This window comes from Topomyia yanbarensis, chromosome 3 (genome assembly GCF_030247195.1).
Source record: "Topomyia yanbarensis strain Yona2022 chromosome 3, ASM3024719v1, whole genome shotgun sequence".
Classification (NCBI taxonomy): domain Eukaryota; kingdom Metazoa; phylum Arthropoda; class Insecta; order Diptera; family Culicidae; genus Topomyia; species Topomyia yanbarensis.
The window spans coordinates 321,673,111-321,694,828 of NC_080672.1; the positions used below are offsets into that span (position 1 = coordinate 321,673,111).

A 21,718-nucleotide genomic window follows, 5' to 3' on the forward strand; every position below is an offset into this window, starting at 1 on the left:
TTCTAGTAACTTGTTACTTTAACAACCGACAACATGAAGTAACAAGTTACTTTACGCTCATCCGGATATGCCGTAGACTCAGGAGATTCGCATTTCTAATGCCAAAGGATCCTGATTCATGCGGTAGCAGACAAAGGGTTAAGTCGCCGGTAAACTCTAAGCTTGCTCATATGACCCTTTCCACGCTTTGCTAAAACTTTCTTCCTTCAACTCCTTGCTCTCCCTTGAGTACTATGGCTCTTAATATTGAAAAATATACTTCGTTTTACAGTCTATTGCTAATTGAATGTCGTTAAAAACATAAAAAAGTAATGAGTAATTTTGACGAGAATCCAACTCTACAGCTCCAGTAGGACAACTCTCGAAAAAAATATGCACTTCCAATCATAGATACTTTACGTCCATCTAGGAACATGATCCATAGGATAGCAGTTATTTTTACTATATTAGTATTTAATCTATCGTGAGTCATAACATCAATCAAGATATGAATCAAAATTGGGCAAAATTTGAGTAAAATTGTTTCTATACCATTTATAAGAAATTTAAAAAAAAATCCAAATGTAAAATACATTTACAAACTTGGTTAAGTTCGAGCACATAATGCAAACTATAAGACGTACTTTTCGCAGGTTGAGTAAAAATTAAAAGTTAAAAGTGCACAGATTTCCGGTTTTTAAAAGCTTCATTTTTCTTTTCTGTCTCATGTGCTCGAACTCTGCAAAATTTGCATTTAAAAAAAATAAAAGTTAAATAAATCATACGGAACCAAACATTTCTTTTGACCATATAAAACGTCAACCTTTTAGAGATTCAATATCTCTCAAATTATGTACTCATTTTTTCATACCGTACCGATGGACAGAATTCCAACATCGCCCCAATAACGGCCTACTCTAATGATCCTGCATCGTCGACGTTACCATTAACCATGCATCAAGTATTCTACGATTTTTGTTTTACTACGGCCTTTGTCCGCACTGAGTGCTTATCACCGACTCCAGAAAGGTGAATCCATCTTCTGGACTCTAGATGTCGGCCCAACCACACATATACCAGAACCAACGGCTTTACTTCCCTTCCGAAGCAAGACGTGACTACAGATTTTCCACCTCAAATCTAAACGACCTCGGCAGGGATTGAATCCAGACCCACTGTAAGAAGCGGTCATGCTTTCCACTCTACCACTGGCATAGTCTAGTATTCTACGATTTAGGAGTATTATACTCTTGCATTAGTCTATTGAATCATCACTCACTTTATTTACATAGAACACAAAAATATGATCACGAAAGCCAGCTGATTATATCATTCTTCTTAAGGCACATCACATCATCGTCGAAACAAGGAGGTAAACCATATGGTGTTGGTGCATCTCAATAATTAATTTCGCACATCCATATTCGAAATCTGTGATCGTGATGTACCATATATCGAAAAGAATTATTTCTTAAAAACCATTCAACAGCTACAAGAACTTACATTTTGGTCAATCAATCGGAATATTTCGATAAACACCTGCGATAGTGGTGTTGGTTTTCCTAGGCAATCAATTCATTGAAGATTAGACTAATGACTCAACCACTAAATTAAGCGCGACCTCGACGACTCGAGGGCATGAATCAAACTGAACACAAGTCGTATTCCATGTCGCCACAGTAATTCACCGGTGCACAGTATAGAACTTCTAACGATGACGTACTCAATGAGCCTGGTGTTGGTGCCGTCGCACTCTACGCTGCAGTGTCGGTGAATAATTCAAAAACCGGCACAGTGGTGTACCAGCCTGTTTGGCGGTTTCATTGTTGTGTCAATAAAAACAAGCACGAACATTTTTTATATTTAATTGATTGTGCCGAATCAAAATGATACTTGATATTTGTGAGTAGAGAATAGCTTTAGAGCACATGTTGTGTTGCAGCCATCAGCGGCCTGTTATCGCGAAATACCTATGCTCTTTGTTTGGTTATCTTCTAAAATAGTTGAACGTTTAGAAACATCCCTAGTACGCAATCATCAACACACTGAATCAATTTTCCATACTGCTCTGCAACAGAAATGTCAAAAACAGGTCTATCATTCCGAGCGTTAATTAACCAAGTAGCCTAATTGGTTTAAACAATTCTCATAAACGAATAAACATTTAGGCGGATTTCTCAGAACCTGAAATCGATTTTGGCAATCAGTTGAATTGATTAGGCCCTTTATTGAAATTACGATCGATTTGGTCATTACAAATTCATCATATTTCATCATGCTCGAAGCTTCCCAGAATAAACTCTAAACACGGAAAGTCTAATAATACTGGCTCCGATTCGAATCAATAACCATTTTTAAGAAAGTTGCCGTTACGTGGGTTGGTAATGCACTTATATAGTTATTGCACCTCTCGGAAGAGGTATAAAGATAATCTACCACAACGAACGAAGCAGTGCAGTCGATAAGCGACGTCATGGTATGGCTATGTTTGCCATAACAACGAAGTGACCTAGCTGATTTTCGCGATTTTCGTTAGTAGAACATGCTGCCATGGTGACGCGGATCATTATCTGATTTGTAGGTGTGTAGGTATATAAATAGTAGACATAAGTGCGAATAAATGCCAGAGCGATCGGTTGGCATTACCGCGGGGATTGTACTTTGGACCTATGCGAAACGGTATATTCCGCACGCAAACATTTTGACATTCATGGGCGAGCGACATGAGAACTTATTCTTATTTTGATTTTTAAGGTATTCGTCTAACTCAATTGAATCACGCACCGGTTTATCGTTCATTCTCGCTAGGCAGAATAACTATGGAAAAGCGTGGTTGAATACTGTTACGGTTACGGGTCAACAGGCGTTTCTTAATTACATACAGAAATGTTAGCTGGTATTTTCAGAATGTTTACTTTAAATGTCAATCACCATTGGCGTGCGCACGAGGGGGGGAGGATGCAAGGGGTGCTAATGTTCTGATGATCTTGAAATATTTTATTTTTGTTTTATTTTATTTCATTTTTATAAGTATTAAAGGTATGATTATAATGTTGAAGACATACATGAAACATGTGTAATTCACTTACTGTATACCTCATTTTGTTGAAGCAAGCCATGTAATCTAGGAACGAATCGAAAAAATCAACAGATGACACAAGTCCGTTGAAGTTATAGACTTAAAAATACAGGTATACTACAGGTATTCCTGGTTTTTACTTAAAAATTACAATTTTTATTGCAAATTATAGTAATCAGTTAAGGCATATATCGCACTAAAACTTGAAAGAAGTTTCGATGTTCCAATACATATCAGCAGGTATTATATGGAAATCGTCAACAAGAGAAACACAACTTTCTTCTAAAGCTATTTGAATAAACATAATAATTTTTTAGAGGATGCTTTGGAACTTGATAGATGTTACTCATTTGTATAACAACTGACTCTACTATACTATTACTTGTTTGAGACGAAACTAGTTACCTTTACATCGTTTTGCACAATAAAAATATGCAGTAATCTCCAGATGCATTCGTTCTACACGGAGCTTAAGGTCGCTTTCGACACAGTTCACCACGGGATACTACTAGCATAGCTTGAAAAGCTAGAATGTACCAGAAGATTCTACCACTGGCTTTGATCCTACCTTGTTGTTAAACCACCGACGAACCGACATGACAGAGGCATTTGAAAAGTGTTCAATGCTAACGATTGTTTTGAAATGAAGCGATCGCCACTGTCAAACTACGACAGATTGCTCCGCCATGTTTGAATCAGGGCAGGCTTCTCGATACGTAAATTGATATTTATTACAGAAAGTGTGCAATTCCTTCAGCTGCGTATGTAGTGGTAATATGGTATGGACGGTCATCGATAGTGGTAATATGCATCGAAATAGTCTTCAGAATTATTTTAAAATGCATGTATTCTGTTACTTTTTTGCTTTTGATGGACAGTTTAGTGAAATAGTGCATATATAAGATAATAAAAAGTCGGAAAAGTGATCTTCAACATGAATAAAAGAAAGTTTGTTCGTTCTAGAATACCTGGTACAACGTCGATTTACTTTGGATTTTGCATACTGTTGTTTTATCGACGAAGACTTCCACGCGAACCATTGTACAGATGACGCTAGTGTAACAACATATTTTAATTTAAACAATTAGGACAACATCTGACGCATTTTTTGTTCCATGTGGCGTCGGTTCGTCGGTGGTTAAACCGCGAGGTCGTTCTTTAAATCGGTGACAACGTGTCTGAATCCTTTTCTGAAAATTCCGGAGTTCCTCAAGGTAGTGCACTAGGTCCGCTACTATTTTCATTGTTCGTGAATGATGCGGTCTTCGTTCTAATGCGTGGAGGGAAACTGTTTTTCGCCGATGATTTCTTGCAATATTCCTTGTCATAAAGAGTGAAGTCGATTGTCATGAACTACAGTGTCTAATTGACACCGTTTACAACTGGTGTCAAAGAAACACGTTGATCCTTAGTGTTGCGAAATGTCTTGTCATCAGTTTTCATCGCACAAGGAACATGTTTAATTTCAACTACAACATTGCTGGAAATCAGCTGTGAGGCGTTGACCACGTAAAAGATCTTGGCGTTATTCTTGATGAAAGGCTATCCTATACCAATCACTTATCAGTGACCATTGACAATAAATAATTGACTACCGGATTTCATGTTCAAAATTCCCCGTAAATTATTTGTGTTTTAAGGCTTTATATTGCTCTCTGGTAAGCTCGCAATTGGAATTTGCCCAGGCCATGGTAATATCTAAGCTTTTGTTGGCTGAGTACGATGTACCTTTGACCCTTTGACAAATCAACCTTTACGCCCCAACCCAAGTTCTTCGCGTGTGTGTGAACACATTCCACGCCCAATATTCTGGTTGCAGTTGAAAATCAACATAGTGAACTTGCGCCTTTCGGTTTTTCTCCTATTTTCAGTGTGCGGAACTAAAGCACAACTGGTGTAGATGATGCGCAAGTTGATTCTCTAACATGTACACAAGATGCGCTTTAGTTGCCCACTCTGCAAATAGGGAAAAAAAGAAAGGCGCAAGTCAATTCTTCGATTTTCAACTGCAACCAGAATAAAATAAATCGAAGCCAAAGTCCCACCCAGACAAATTCACCGGATAAACAAAATGCACACATTTTTCTATAAAAAAAATATACCGAAAAATAAACTTATGACTTTATCACAATTCTTTTTAGCTAACTGTCTTGTTGGCGCTCATCATAAACATAACAAAACAAGTCCATTCTATTTTGTTTTCGATATTCTTGCTAATGGAGTGTATGGACTTATCCAGCTGCGTTGGTATTGTGGCGTTTTGACCTTTAAATTGGGAGGAAAACAAACCATTTGTGGGCTTAAGGAGAGGGCGGTAGAATAAAAATACGAGATCTCAGTGCGCGTATTTTAAACGTCAGATATCTCAATATTTTGATTCCGAAGAAAGATGTGAATTAAACGTAAGTGTTGTAAAAAGAAAAAACAGTGTTGTTATTGTTTGAAAATACATGATTTCAATAGTAATTCTTCAAAAGGGCTAATGAGACTTTTGTAAACAAACTTATTTCGCTTATTATTCCGCTACCGAGTTGAATTTCATGAAAAATACACATGAATCAACATCTTTATCCTTGGTAGAATCAATTTCAAATGTTTACTGTGTTGAAATGATAACAAATTAGGAGAAATCAGCAAAACAAAAGTTTGTTTACAAATCTTATTAGCCCTATTCAAATGTTGATATGGATTTAATTGATAGAAAACCTGGATGGAGTCGTGGCCTTTAAAGTAGAGGTTGCACTCGTTGACTATGTGCTACATATAGGCGATGAAGCACATGTGGTGGTCGTCGTATAAGTAAAATGAACACCGTCAATTCAAGATCAAGCAACCTGGAAATCTTCAAGACATTTTGCATAAATCATCAGAACTTCAAACTAAAGAACTTTGCTCGTCAATTGAGCACGAAGTTATATAAACTCCCATCCAAAAATACATTGTTACAGAATATTGTTATTTTACCTAAACTATCGACACTTCATTCAAGGACTGCAGCGAGATAAATGAGTACCCGTTTGCTGTGACAAATGTTTAACGTCATTATCGGGTTTGACATTTCGGGGGACGGTGAGCCTTATTGACGAATCCCTCATGAACCAAAAATAAGTCGTTAGTGGCCTAAGGCCTTGCTTCATTTTCGAAAAATTAACGCCAAAACAAAATCGATAGAACAAACCAACTCAACCAAATATGAAGCTACATAATACACAAATATTAAATAATTCATTACCGTTCCTCAAATGCACTAATTACTTCGCAACGTCACATCCAAGCCTAACCCAGCTCCATATTCAGCCCTTTTTTCATTTTATTGAATGTTCCTTGCAGCGCGATTCAATTCCACGAACGTACACAGCAGGGTGCATTGAGTATAGCATCGCATCCCATATAAGCTGGAGTGCGTTGCAGTTGCAGATAGGCGATGTTAATTCAATTAAATCGCAAATTTAAAACCTCATATGTTCATTGAGATTGATTATTTCTGATTTGCAGAAAGTTACTGGGAAAAATTTATTATGCATTAACATTTATGAAGATTAATGCTAATTTATTATGCTTGGTTATTCGATAAGGTTACCAAAATAATTACCGCATTCAAGTTCGCTAGCTTGCTCGTACCGAAATAACATAGCTTAACTCATTAGGATAATGTTTAGTTTCCATGCCATTGCACAGATAATCCCCAGTACAAACGGGATTCAAAGGACAAGCTTGTTGGACACATTCCAAATAATGGGCCTGGTTGCATACCCGCAGGTCAAACATGCATACAGCCAGAGTCAATGGAACAAGGCCATTGCAGTCGGGAACGCATCTACATCTATAGATATACGTGAAAATATTTGCTGGAATCCAACCCCGACCTCCTATTTTGGCGGAAAAAAATGTCTGCTAAAATTTTATATTAAGCGTGAGGGGAAAACTTTACTATTTTCAATTTGGGTCATCACAAACAGGCCAAGGAATATGCCCATTTTAGTTTAACCACAGATAACAGACATTTATGCTCGATTCGAAATATGTGTAAACACCTGAAACTCTTATTTTCAAATGCGTGTAGCAAACAATTGAGAAAATTGCAATAGTGCGGGACTAGTTTCCAATAGTTTAATGATTTGAAAGATAACACAGGCTTTTGAATAAACTTTGGTTCTAGGCTAAGTATCTATTGTTTGTGGTATAGCTATAGCATCTCTCAGTAGAAAAGACAAGACTGAGTTCTTGATCAGCAAGTTTCCTTTTCAGTTGCAGTGGCACTCCAAGAAATCAGTGAGGTCCTATCTGTTTGGTTATTTATTTTAAAGACACCGGTACAAGTGACTCATGCCTAAGCTGACAAACCGTACGGAATTTGGGAGGACAATACGGATTTTTGGTCGTACGTCCGGAAAAAAATACTTGTATGGATTTATCCGGAATTAGAGCGGAATTTTCAACCTCAGTGGTAACGAAAGTACTCCCGGGATAACAAAAATTCTTCCACAAATGGAAACAGACTCGATAACGTTGCAAACTAATTTCCCAGGATTCAAAAAAGCAATTTCGACCTCGGGAACTAAGTAAATTTTAAGATCTCAGGAATTTTTTAACATAAATTAACCATAAATCCGTTCGTTAATAGTCGTTTAAATTTCGTTGACCCAAATTGGGTGGATCAAGTATCTAGCAGACACCGAGTCGGTCTATCTAAGGCGAAACACAAATCGACTAATTTCAGTTAGGGCGTATGTAGTGATCGCTGTACATGTGTGGTTAAACTCAATTTGCCTTCTATGAAGATATCTCAAAATTATTAGGATTATTAATTTTCTGTTTTTAATCTTTTTCCAGACAAAGTATTACTGCTGCACTTTGAATTTATTCTGTAGTTCTCATAGAAAATAAAATTTGCAGAGGATGCTGGGAATCCTTCAAACTTTCTACTTAGCTTAACACTTCACAAAAAGCAATAATGATGAAAGTTAATATTTTTGAATGACTTGCTTTACCTTCCGGCTGTTGTGTTAATTTCTACATTAAGGCGACAACCTGCAGCTCTACTTCATCGTTTTTTGTTTTTTTTTTTAAATAATAGCATTGCTGCTCTTAAATTGTTTGGAAGATAATAAAAAAATTAAAGGGTTGTGTACAGGACACGACCACGGTGACATTAAAAATGTAGCTTTTTTCAAGAGCGTGCAAATGAATTTTATCTATCACACATATCGACTCACGTTCTTGTTCACTCGCCTGTTTTCATATGTTACAATTTGCTATATACCCTCCCCATCAAAACATAATTTATTGAAGGTCTTTTAACGGTAATCTATTAATTAATCAAGTATCTCACTAGGTGATTGGCATTATTTGGCTGATCCATCTAGTAAAAATAGGCTGGTCTGTCCAGAAAATATATTCAAAAGAAAAGTTCCATATTGAAAGCTGTGATGAGGAAGCCCACGCTCGCCAACGGAAATATACAGATTCTCCATGAAATAGGAAATTTCATTTTCCATTTAAATTTTCAATAATGTACTAATGAACTTAAGTAAACAATATTAAGTTTAAGTATTTCTTGATCGATTAGTGGTGGAAAAATGAAATTATTTGATACATTACATTGTTATGCAACGTTCGCACTACCAGTTAAAACAGGTTTTTATGCTATCTTGGTGACATTTTTCTTGTTGCTAATTATTAAAACGTGTTATAACTCTGTAGTGTAAACATTGTATTATTAAACCAATTCTGCAGCGTTTTATGTTATATAGGTGTTTTATGTGATAATAGGACTGACATAATTATATCTTCAGTACAGCGGTTTGTTTCATAATTTAAAACATATTTATTTTAAAATTTAAATTAGTATACCCAACCGTTCTATTTGTTGTATACTTTAAAACGCAATTAGAACTGTGTTTTAAATACATAGGGTAGGACAGATATTCTGACTGGATAAACTGGGAAAACAATTTTAAGTCCAGTAACGCTTAAGACATGGCTTGAATTTGAATCGAAAAAGAACACCCGCTTCAACTGCTGCTGGGACGGTAAGTTCTGTTTTAAAATTTTCCGTTGCGTGCAGTACGAAACAAAAGTGTTTGAAATTAGAAAACAAAAAGTTCTGCTGGGAATGTAATTGTTTCCGATGCAATTACACTCAGATTTTTCACGCAGGGGATATTGGCCGTGTAAATGAAAACCGCGTAAATTTAAAAAAAAAACGCGTTTATGAAAACCGCGTAAATTTCAAAATCCGCGTAAAAAACCTGAGTGTACCCTCCTGTATAAAATACTACGCTGCTGAACAGTGCAATAACTACAGAAGCACGTTGTCAGATGCCTTACTGATAAAAAACATATAACCGAAATATGAAACATGAAAACCAATTGGCTCTTTACCCTACGCAGCTACAAAGCGCCGTAAACATGGATTAACAAGTTACAACGCACACGCATGCATAAAAATAAATATATTTTTTTCAAACGCAACACTCTTAAGCAGCACACACCGTATTGAATTAAATCCAAACCACCCCGCCCACCCACTTTGCAAATCATTCTGTGACACCATGCTGGTACCCGACAAATCCGCACACGGCCACCGCTGCCGAAAATGCATAGCGTCTACCGCTTATTGAGCATCGCATGAAAATGTATAACCTCACTTTTCTGACAGCTCAGAGAGCTTGTTTACATGGACTTAGAAAATTTTTGGTTTAACCCAGTAGAAGAAACTCGGTTCGAATTCTAACACCATGTAAACAAGCTCGCTGAACTGTCATTTTTTCGAGCATTTTTACTCATATGACGTCACCTTGCAATGTCCTATTATAGTGTCCAGACGCTGCAGCCATGATCTTTCCCGTTCGACATAAGAACAAAAACTGATTCAAACGGGTACGCGTCACCTCTATTTATAAACTAATCGTATATGGTTTAGTCACTTAGGTGCGAGTGTGTGCAAATGCCAACGTTACCGAAAATCGATAGCGCTTATTGCATCGCCCGGAGACGACGTTGCTCGTATGGGATAAGAGCAACAACTAATTTAAACGGATTTTTTTTTTGCATGAAATATTATTTATTTAATCCGTGTTTCGTTACATAATGTACATGTCAAGTGTTTCAGCTAACAGCTCTTCATCTTTGATTTTTGCATCTTCGATTGTTTGGTTCAATTCCTCTTAATGTTTGTTTATGTTTTACATATTGTGTTTGAGAACATCTAGGAACTTATAATTATTAAAAACTTGGCCTACCTAACTAAATCTAACCCTAACCTAATACATTTAATTCATTAATGATCTGCTCTTCAGAATTGGCGCATCGATCTCTATACCGTGTACAGTATTTATTGAAGCTTTCGTCCAGAACATCCATAGAGGCCATCTCATGCACCTCACCGGTCCTTGTCCAGGGGGGGGAGACTTAGAATCATTTTAAGGATTTTATTTTGGATGCGCTGGAGCTTCAGCCTGTGTGTTCTCGCGCAACTCTGCCATACGGGGACTGCATATTCGATGACAGGGTAGATGATTTGTTTATAGACAGCCATCTGATTCTTCAGGCTCAGTCTTGATGTTCTACATATCATCGGGTACAAAGACCGGATGAGTATGTTGCATTTAATGATAATTTTGCTAACATGAGACCTGAATATCAGATGTCTGTCCAAAGTAAGGCCTAGGTAGACCACTTCGTCGGACCACTGGATGAGAGCGCCACCAAACCGTATTTTGCATTCGTCAGACGGAACAAGTCTTGGTGATCTCGAATGTGGAAACAGGATGACCTGAGTTTTTGCCGCATTGATTACAATTTTCCAGTTTGTGAAGTATTCGGTTAGGGCATCCAGGCCGCGCTGCAGTTTGTTCTTCAGAGCGTTGATAATACGCCCCTTGTATAAGATGGCAGTATCGTCAGCAAATTGTGACAAGACTCCACCTCCCGGGAGAGGTGGGATGTCAGAGGTGAAGATATTATACAAGATGGGCCCAAGGATACTTCCTTGGGGCACACCTGCAGGGATGGCAAATTTGTCTGATAGAACATTCTGCAGAGACACCTGGAATGCTCTATTCGAAAGATAGTTTTTAATTATCTTGATCAGATACATTGGAAAATTATATCTATGCAGTTTATAAACTAGTCCATCGTGCCACACATTGTCGAATGCCTTTTCAATGTCCAAGATCGCCATTGCCGTCGTCTTAGACATTGACTTGTTCCGCTGGATGATGTTGGTGACTCGAGTGAGTTGGTGGATGGTGGACCTTCCTTTACGGAACCCAAACTGTTCCTCAAGGAAGACACCATGCTCATTTGCGAAAGAGAGTATTCTGGTTTGTACTGACTTCTCGAACAGCTTGGAAAGGGCAGAGAGCAAGCTGATGGGACGGTAACTCTTGGAAATAGAAGGGTCTTTCCCCGGTTTCAGTACTGGGATGACTTTAGCTAACTTCCACACTGAAGGGAAGTAGCAAAGTTCCCAGCACCGATTGAAAATTTTAGCAATGAAGTCAAATGAGCGGGTGCTCAAATGCTTCAGCTCGATGTTAAATGTGTTATCGAAACCGGGGGCCTTCATATTTTTGGATGATTTGATATAAGTTCTGAGTTCCTCCGCAGTGACTCTCGACTCCTCCGGGATCAAACTGTCCGATCGGTCAACCATGGCCACACCCTCAGCAACAGTCCTTTCGTGTGGACTAACTATATTGAGTCCCAAATTATGAGAACACACAAACTGGCGCCCCAGCTCATTCGCCTTTTCGGCAGGTGTTAATAGAAGAGAACCATCATCCCCACCCCCAGGCAGGACCAATGGAGGAACAGGTTTTGGCCTAGATTTAAGCACTTTGCTAAGCTTCCAGAACGGTTTAGAGTGATCTGGTAGTTGCTTCATCATATGACTGAAGTTTTGATTTCTCAACTCCAAAACACGGTTTTGAATAACCTTAGACAGTTGTTTGTATTGTTCCTTCTTTTCTGGTAGACGGGTTCGTTGGAACTGCCTCCGGTAGATGTTTCTTAACCTGATCAAGTATTTAGTGGTGTTGTCTATTTGAATATAGTTACTCACCGGGGCAGTTTCACGTACATGAGCCACTCGAGCGCTGGAGAGGGCCGATTCGATGTCGTTCAACGCGTGGTCGATGTCGTCAGTTGTTTGGAGAGGATGTTCGTTGTTGATGTAGCTGTCGACCGTCCGTTGGTAGGCCAGCCAGTTAACGTGGTGGTAGTCTTTTCGTCGAATGCTCTTGGTTTCAGCCACGTTTCCCAGTTCCAGGACCACCGGGTAGTGATCTGAGCTGAGATCTTCGATGACAATAGGCGATGATATGTTCCGCTTCAGATTAGTGATGAAAAGGTCCAGTGTCGAAGGTATTCCAGCTTGGGAGTAGTAGGTTGGTTTATCCGGGCTCAGGATTGTGTAAAAACCAGCTTGTAGATCGTTGGAGAGAATTATACCATTCTTGTTGGATCGAAGATTTCCCCACGATTGATGTTTTGCGTTTAAGTCGCCGGCGATGACGAAGTTTCCTCTTCTGCGGGTGAGCTTGGCTAATTCTCTTCGAAGCTGGGCTGCAGTTCCGTCGAGTTCCTTAACTTGCCTGGGAAGGTAAACTGCGATGATAATGATTGGTCCGTTAACTGTGTGTAACTCAATTCCGATGGCTTCGATCAGTTTTAAGTTGAAACAAGGTAACGAGATAAACTTGAGTCCTCTCCGTACTGCAATAGCCACTCCGCCGCCCCTAGAGTTGTTCCGGTCGAGCCTGATCATCGAGTGTGATGGAAAAGAAATGTTGCTATCGGGTTTCAGGTGAGTTTCTGTGAAAATTGCCACATCAATTTTCATCTCTTCCATGAAGGTGTTGGCTTCAATTTTCTTGCTCAAGAGCGAGCAAGCATTCCAGTTCACGAGGGTGATCTTGTTACAGTCCATACTCGAGCAGAAAGCACCCCAGCGTTTGAACTTGTTCAAATTTCGATCTGCAGTCACGCAGTCTTTTTGCCATCTCAAGAAAAATGGCACTTAGTTGCTCCGGCGAGTAGAGATCATTCGACGGTTGCTGGTTCATGTTGAGAGGCCTGTCCCACTGGTTGCGCGGCGGTTGCGGGGAAGTGGCCGAAAATGCTCCCTTTGAATGTGGGAAAATGTTCGCGTTCGGCAGGCCTGGTGGTGGTAGGCGAGGTGGTAGTGGAGGAAACTGGTCGATGTTGACGGGCGGCGGTTTCGTTGTGCGATTCGGTTGACGTTTGGCCGAGGCCTCCTTCCTGATGCGGATGAATTCTGCTCGGCGTGGGCAAGCTTTGCTGGTAGCAGGGTGGTCACCCTCACAATTTGTGCACTTCACTTTCACTTCTGATTCCTCCACCAGGCAGTCACTTGTATTGTGGGACTCTGTGCACTTCATACACCGGCTCTTGATGTGGCAATTTTTGGCTCCGTGCCCGTAGTTTAGGCAGTTCGTGCACTGCGTAACTTCGCGGTGAACTGGCTTGTATCTCTCCCACTCCACAATGATATGGAAGATAGATTTAATGTTTTTCAGTTCACTAATGGAGATGGACCCTCTCTCCAAGTGAATCAAATATAGTTGATCTCGATATTTCAGGTCCTTATTGTGTCGCTTCATTTTATAAACCACCAGTGGTTTCAGTTTAGCCTCTAATAGCGCCTCCTTTAGTTCTTCTTCCAGCATGTCTGGAAGACCGCGAAGCACCACCTTTAGTGGTTTGTTAGCACTGATGTCGTGAGTAAAATACTCCGCTTTTGTTTGCTTCAGGTAGCACTGCACTGCGTTGTAATGATTCTGCGATGGAACGATGATTTTGTAACCGTCAGTGCAGAGACGGATTGTTGCTTGTAGACCGCGATTGATGAGCGTGTTCATATCTGACCGCAACGTCGGCGGAAATCCCTTCAAATAGAACGGAGGCATTTTCTCCTTCTTTTCGATTTTCTCCTCTGCATCGACAGGAAGGCTGGAATATTTGTTGTTACCAAGCAACCGGTTGGCGGCTGTCTCCGATCCATTCTGCTTCAGCCGCTTAGCAGCTTTGAGATCCTCCTTGGATCTGTGACGCGATTTGCCCATCACGCGGGAGCGACGATGCGATTGCGAATGACGCAATAAAACGGGAATGTGTGAAAAACTTGTAACGAGTTTAAAAAACGTCCAAACAGCACGAGCGATAGACGACTAATGTTGATTTAAACGGACATGCGTTGCTTCTATTTATGACTTTTCGTGTTTCATTGAGCAACTAAGCTGCCCTCTTTTGACGGCTGTGTCTGAGAAATCTGCCTCACGAATGTTATTTTTCCCGTTTTTTGTGAACTTTTTAATTTTACCAATTTCCAAAAGTCTACTTTTATTGGGGAGATATTAAATTATTACCAATATTTAAGTTAGGTGTTTCTGAATCGGTTGGTGTATGAATGATTAAAATCCATCTAGTAATATCGGAGTTATAAGCGTGCAAACCTTACATAGTTTCGTTACATGGGAGATAGTTTAGATTTTAGAATGACACCTAGCCCCAGATAGTGGAGTAAGACATTTTTAATGTCAAAAGTTTGAAGACTCTTGCCAGAAAGTAGGGCAGAGATGAACCGTGCAAAGTTCAAAATAAATCGATGATCTTTAAGAATAGTTTGGAGAGAATCTTATGAATTGCCGCACAAAAAAATCTTAAATGGATTACTAAGCACGATACGAATTGCTATTATCGGGAAACCTGCTTGAAACAGTATCATCTAGGAAATACCAATATAAATCCTTACTAGGTTTCAGAGCGACGTCCTTCTATAAAGGGTGGCGAGGGATTCCATGAGAAAGAATCTACCTGATTTCCACTTGCAATAAGAGCAGCAATTATAGTGAGTTTTTGCATACACCACTCACAAAAAATATTCTTGAGGAACTGTATTTTGTAAAGTAGTAGTAGGGAAACAGATTAAATCATGATAATATGATGTACAATCAGAAAATATATAACGTAGTAGGCGCTCGACAAACCAAGAAATTCATACATCCAGATACAACGAGAGCCAAAAACCTAATGGATCTAAAACGAAAAGATGTACGTACAATCACAGGTTTATTTACGGGACATTATCCTGCTAAGTATCATCTAACTGCGTATCTAACTGTAACTGCGAGCCCGAGAGTTCGGAACATATTCCCAGCCATTGTGCAATACTATTTCTTCGAAGGGAGCGATGCTTCGGAAAGTCTCTTATGACACCTCACGATGTATGGCATACCTCTCCCAAACGGATCTTCAGCGACATTAATAATGTACTACCCGGTTGGGACGACACAACTAGTCTAGTCTATTCTACACATACACAGCCAATACATGTAGGGATCCTGGAAAATTGCAGTCCACAATTTTTCTTGTCATTATTAATGTTTGTGGCACATATTGAATATGACACAAGCATTTAAGCGGCCAGGCCAACTGTGCAGCGTACAAAATAAAGATGATTCAAAATTATACGGCAATCAAATTATTATTCAATTCAACGGATTATGTTGAACCTTGAATAAGGAAGAAACGTGGACAACTTTACACAACCGTTTCAATTTGATGGGGGTTTGATAAATCGTTGGGAGTGACTTTGCTAAGAGGGTTAATGTCACTCCTTTGGTCCTAGGTTCCTGGGATGGGACAGAAGTATTTAGTCCTGCCCTGGCTAATGATAAAGAAGTTTTTCTAACAATAACATTAAACATGTTTTCAAATTTCATACTAAATGACAGACACAAACACAATTCTCGACAAGCATATGATATGTTGATAACAAACAAATGAAAAAAGTTTTCTCTTTCGTTGACTGCTATGTATCGTGTTTAGGTAATAGCGATTTCTCCAGAATTTTCCCTTCAAAGTGAATTTTGACATTTGGCTTTTGAGCCCTAATCATATTTTTGTCGAGAATTTTACTACAGAAATGGTCCTAAATTTTTTGGCGGAATATTTAAAATTCGCTTCAACACCAAAAATGGTTCAAGGAATTATGCCCTTTCTATAAGTTATTCGCGCTTCTTCATCAAGAATGATCGCCAATCAGTTTTTATTCATTATAAAAAAGCAAAAGAAAAATATTTTAAATTTATTTACATTACGGAGAAGATATCAATAAAATAGTTAATTTTCGTTTTGATCTTGTTATAAGTTATTAACGTTTTTCCATCTAAAACAATAGATTTCTCAAAATGAATATGAAATTTCCTGTAACTAAAATTTTGCCACCAAGGTGTTATTGTGAACTTCGCAATAGTTAAAAGGATACATCGAATATCTGATTCAACTATATAGTAGAATCAGATATTCATTGATTTCTCGTAACTATTGTGAGTTTCAGAAAAGTTTATGTTTATTTTGACAAACCTATTGTTATTGATGGAGAAATGTGAATAATGTATGGAAAACTTGCAAATTAGCAAATTAAATATATCTGTTGAAACAAAATCTAAAATATTCTGAAAACGACTACATTGTGTTTTTTTTTTGTTATGATCATTTTGATTTGAAGTGGAATTTAGAATCATATTCTATAAACGAAATTATGTTTTTGTTGGCAAATAATATGCATTTTGAAACATGTTTAAAGTTGGAAGAATGGAAAATTTGATATTGATTTTTTCATGTTTATAATGAAAAACATTTGCTTATTAGAGAAACGTAAATAGGTTATAAAAGTGTGTAATACTCTATATACTCTTCCCTCCTCTATGTAATAGATTTTCACGAATTTCTTCATCCCCCCTCTCCCATATATCACAACATGTCACATTTGTTCATATCCCCTCCTCACGCCACCTAAAAGTGTAACATAATTTATGAATGGTCCCTAAGCCGAGCCACTGTGCATTGTGAAGTGGGATAAAGCACAAAATCTGCTCTAATACTCTTTTATCATATGACTGTTCTCCAGAATCCTGTTTATTACTTACACTTGTGAATTCGACTACAGAGTTTTATATGAACTGACTTGTGCATAATTGCCCTGCAATAATGCAAATACGCATCCAAAATCTAAATCTTAAGGCGGTCCTCATGCCACATGTTATATTTAAAAAATTGAAATTCCATATTAAATCGAAAAATCAGCTTCATAAGACTTAAGCAGAGGATGATGTGTTAGATGAATCTACTGTTTTCTCGTAATAGCTTGCTTAATACCACATAAATCAGTCAACTGATTGATCTCAAATTTTTATGGCAAAATCTATAGATAAATAGTTCTAGCTGAAACTACAATTATTGTGTTAGCGATTTTAGTTTTGAGTTAAGGAAAAAAACGAAAATCGTGGTTCGTGAAAAAAAAGAATATTAAGTATTTTAATTTATTCTGATTTATTGAGCTTCATGAATTGAAACGCACTTTGTATGCTGGATTTGAGAGAAGTAGAACATCCGGAATCGTGGCTGCAATGGTCCATATTTTTACACGAATGCCGTTTAAGGAATTATAAGTCAATCGAATTGTCCTATTTGGCATGACAAAGATGGGAGATTCTTTCGAAAAGTGAATAAATAAAATATAAAAACACTGATCCATTATGTCTTATTGCAAAGTCACCGAGAGAACGTAAAAAACAACTATTGTCACGTGAAACAATCGCCCTAAGAATCTGTTTAAAAGTAAGGTTCATTATTTCCTCGGAAGTGAAGTATCGAGGGCATCTATGTTTTGTATTGAAATGCAATTAATATGTCCTTCCTTTCCTTTGCTGACAGTGATAGAGCCGTATTATTCTGATTGTGATGTTTAAAAATCTGGCACGTTTTAGAACTCAGAAATAGGATGAATATAAATAAATGTTGCAATCATCTTTGTATATTCCTCACCAACACTGTGTGCAATATAGGGCAAACGATCCATTACTCATCTCATTAGTCAGAGTGTCACATTATTTCACTAATTACTTCGCCTACATTCAAACGATTGCGTTTTTTGACTGTACTTTACGTTTGTTTTTATAACTAGTACAGGTTGTTCAAATCCTGCCCGGCCCAAAAGTTCTAGAAACGTTTTGAAAGCGTGTAACGAGCTCATCGCGCGAATAACAAATGTGCACAAAAATATTTAGTGCGAAGATCTCACAACTGATGTCGGTGGGAATGAGATGAAGGTCAGGTCTCAGCTGGGTTCTAGTGCCAAGAAGACTAGATAGAGTTGCCCATTTCGTACATCACTGAAGCCTGACAAAGCTTCATCGATCCAACTAGCCAACCATACATTGTTTTATTGCATGAAGGAAGAATTCTCAATCCAACGAAAATTATTCATAGATTTTTCAGTACTATTCTAAAGCGCAGCTTCTAGAATTTAATTTTTGCTAACTGTGACTATAGCTAGACACCATTAACTTAGATTCATCGTACGTATATCAGGGATAAAATGCTAGTTGTATTTGTACGGCAACAAATCGTTAGCCGGGATTATAGTTTACAAGTTATGAGATTATATGAAAAATACGACTGCATCTTGCGCGTGAAAAAATATTATACAGTGGGGCTAAACATTAAATTTCCATTGTCACCTTTTTCTTCCACTCCGTTAGACAGCAATAGTCCCCGTTCAATCCGATTCAATGTTTAAACAGCTGAACACCAGAATCATGACATTTCATGAGACATTCTCTTTCACGAACGAATGTCAACGTTTGAAAATACCAAAATGAAGCACATTTGACGTTTTGAAAACCTTCTTTAATAAATAGCAATCACTTTCCGTAATTGTGCAAATCCGCCAAAAACACCACCCGCTTTCCACCTGACGACTTGGACAATATTCTATCCACGACCACCGAAATTCTATAAAACCATCAACGGTAGAAATAGACTGACCGACCGCTCGCCCAGAACTGACGGGAAAGCACGAACACTATCCAAACACACATCTACCGCATTATGCTGAAAGCCCGAGCATGGATGCTATCAGCGACATGCGCTCGGCAATGGTTTACTAAAAGGCACCCAACCACCCAGCGGAATCGAGTCAGTCAGTGGACGAAACAACACCGAAACGCGGTCCTTTATTCATGAATGAAAGTCACGTGCTTCGTGGGTTGTCTCGCAAACCGGCTGGCTGCAGCGCTGCGACAGCGATGGAATGAGAAAATGTATTAATAGATAGCTATCTACTAAGATAGACTATCAGATGAGTTGGTATATAAAAAATGCATGTAGTGGTATTTCTTTTATATAAAAAAGTTTTATCTACAGTTTCGTATATAAGCAGGCTACGGCCACCATTGGCCTTGTGCGGTGTACCTGAACGACAGTTGCAGTTGCATTTCCTGCATGAATGAAAGGGAAATATGCAAAAAGGCAAATGCAACTATTTGCTTTTGACGTTTACACGAGAAACTTTTAAATCATAGGAAATCCAAAAGTACTTCGAACTCGGTTTATTTGTTTACAAGTGTTCTGCTCTTAGTAGACACTTCATCCTATCACAAGCGAAATATATGTATAGGTTTATTCTCGGACCACTTATTTACTCTAACCTCTATTGTCATATATGACCTAACGTCTATTGTCATATATGACGCCCTCAGAATGCCTGGTTCATGCGATTTTTGTGCGATGTCAATTCATAGCAACGAGCACTTTTAAAAAGATTGTTACTACTAGAGGGCGCACTGATGAATATTGTCTCGTTCTTACAGATTATATATAATATATATAATATATATATATATATATATATATATATATATATATATATATATATATATATATATATATATATATATATATATATATATATATATATATATATATATATATATATATATATATATAGTTGCATATATATATATATATATATATATATATATATATATATATATATATATATATATATATATATATATATATATATATATATATATATATATATATATATATATATATATATATATATATATATATATATATATATATATATATATATATATATATATATATATATATATATATATATATATATATATATATAGGATAGGAGATGATAGCTTATACTAATTTGAAATTTACTGTCCGGACGGAAAACTCTGCAATCACCAAATTACAATACAGATCGGGCTCGATTATCCGGGGATTTCAAAAAAAATCACCCCGGATAATCGAATCACCCGGATAATCGAATCAAAATATTTTTTCGTTCTTTCATGAATTATAGATGCAAAATATGAAGAAATTGGAGACAATATGGTCCAGGTAGCTTTTTCTATTTGACAAATGTTAATGTACCTATTTTGAACATAGTCTATTTTTTTAAATTTCAAATAATCTTTTCGTTGTCATTTGTTATAGTTTTTATATATTTTTGAATGCATGAAAGCTCATTGTAAGTGTTAAACCAATCATTTAGGCGTTATGTACCTGTTTTGCCAACCGATTTCCTTCCAAATTTGAGAAAAATTATTTATTATAGCATATCGCAAGGACTTTCCAAATAACCTATACACTGAGAAGCATGTACATTTAGAAGATTTTGGCCACTTACAAAATTAGGCAATCCATTAGACGTTTTCAGCGACAATTCGGCGGTGAGTTCTGTCAACAAGTCTACTCCTGCGAACAGAAAAACTCGTCCGACAAACAACTTTGTTAGTCCGATTCGTTTGATGTTGGATCGAATCAACGATATTGTCGGACATTGCACCCCTCGGAGTAACGTCAGAATAAGTAAACAAGAAATAATCAGCTGATCAGAAACGTCTCATGGATTGCCTAATTGACAAAGTTTCTCGTTTGCTTTTTATTTAACATGACATTAAATCACGTGAACTAGTAATTACCCTCGAGTAGATCTAAAATACGTGCAAATAAGTTTATTAGCTTCTTGCCCCCGGTAGAATTGTATTTGTATAATATCATGTAACTTCATGAATATCGAAGAGAAAGTTACGTTATTTTGTAAATTTCGTCTTTCTTGGAAGTACTGCTTCAATAAAATTAATACATACATATTCAAAACATTTTCTGCAGATGACTCCGTCGCGAAGGTATTATAATTATGGTTGGTATGGTAGCAAATTCAACGATGACCTGTGACACGAATTCTATTTACTTGCATTAATTCCAGCTTTTTACGTACCATAATGGCGACCTCATTGTCTTGTTCGTAATACGTAAACAGCCCTTATTATGACAATCGTTGTTTACGCCAGTTTGACAGCAACGTCCCGTTAGGAATGTAGAGCGTTCATTGAACAATCGACCAACGCAATAACATAGGTTGACTTCCTCTTACTGAACGAATGGCGTAATCTACTATTGCCCAAGTATGGACCGTTGGCATGTTACGAACACGACGTTATTAACGGTCAATTTGGCACGTAAAAAGCTGGATATATCTTGTGCCTTCTATTGAACAATAAACTGTCCCTTTTACGCACCATCACTGTACCAAAACTGAAGCGTTATTCCGAATGATATTCAATATGACCCGGCCCTTTAACATTTGTCAGTTGTGTTTTGGATGACAGCCTTTTGATTTTTGTTGCAAGTTACTTTCCACCCCTGTATGCAAGTATCAAATGATAGACATTCAGAAAATAGAAGCAAAAGTTTCGCATTGCAAAGCAACAACCGATCAAGATTGAAATGTTAACATTAACTTTACAATAACTAAAACGT

The 21,718-nt window shown here is 37.6% G+C and overlaps 1 protein-coding gene across 3 annotated transcripts in view; it reads right to left on the reverse strand.

The window, feature by feature from the left end:
- LOC131694206 (phospholipase ABHD3) overlaps positions 1 to 21,718 on the reverse strand; it is a 59,387-nt gene that overhangs the window by 24,032 nt on the left and 13,637 nt on the right. The window contains exon 1 of one of the 3 annotated variants that reach the window (XM_058982705.1): positions 18,610 to 18,950. The exons of 1 other annotated variant lie outside the window; for it this stretch is intronic. The gene's annotated coding sequence lies outside the window, so the exon portion shown is untranslated. Of the gene's footprint in view, positions 1 to 1,482; positions 1,641 to 18,609; positions 18,951 to 21,718 lie in introns of those variants that run through there. One more of the 3 variants, XM_058982706.1, reaches the window with a different exon arrangement.